This window comes from Mandrillus leucophaeus, unplaced genomic scaffold (genome assembly GCF_000951045.1).
Source record: "Mandrillus leucophaeus isolate KB7577 unplaced genomic scaffold, Mleu.le_1.0 Scaffold710, whole genome shotgun sequence".
In the NCBI taxonomy this organism is placed as follows: domain Eukaryota; kingdom Metazoa; phylum Chordata; class Mammalia; order Primates; family Cercopithecidae; genus Mandrillus; species Mandrillus leucophaeus.
In genome coordinates this window covers 842,135-842,839 of record NW_012107698.1, presented here as the reverse complement: position 1 = coordinate 842,839, position 705 = coordinate 842,135, and the positions used below count along the sequence as shown (strand labels likewise).

The following is a 705-nucleotide window of genomic DNA, read 5'->3' as shown; positions in this document are numbered from 1 at the left end:
CAACATATATAGTACATGCCTTTTTTTTTTTTTTGAGATGGAGTTTTGCTCTTGTCTCCCACGCTGGAGTGCAGTGGCGCGATCTTGGCTCACTGCAACCTCAGCCTCCCAGTTTTAAGTGTTTCTCCTACCTCAGCCTCCCGAGTAGCTGGAATTACAGGCACCCGCCACCATGCCTGGCTAATTTTTTGTGTTTTTAGTAGAGACAAGGTTTCACCATGTTGGGCAGGCTGGTCTCAAACTCCTGACCACAGGTGATTCACTCGCCTCAACCTCCCAAAGTGCTGGTATTACAGACGTGAGCCACCATGCCCCGCCAGTACATGTCTTTTAATTCCATAGAAATAACTTTAGAACTTTGAGGCACTGTGGTGTTGGTACTGCAGATCCTTCAAGTAATGAGTTTTCTGTTTAAAATCTTGTCTGTTGACATATAGTTTAAATGAAGGCCTTTTAAAAATACATCTTAGCATGGTTGATTGTTGTTGTGTTGGTTCTAGCTAATTCACTATAGAATTCAAGCTGAGAGATTCTGCCATGCTTATTTATATACAATGTGTGTACTGTACAGTTACTTTTTAGTTACCATGTCTTTATTTGTATTACTTACATCAAATATCATTTTGTTTTATTTGTTTTTTTAGGATGTTGAGGAAGTATATGCTGGAGACATCTGTGCATTGTTTGGCATTGACTGTGCTAGTG

The 705-nt window shown here is 40.3% G+C and overlaps 1 protein-coding gene across 1 annotated transcript in view; it reads left to right on the top strand.

Moving 5' to 3' along the window:
- The window catches only part of GFM1 (G elongation factor, mitochondrial 1), a 65,109-nt gene that overhangs the window by 19,820 nt on the left and 44,584 nt on the right, over nt 1-705 (top strand). The gene's annotated exons all lie outside the window — the stretch shown is intronic.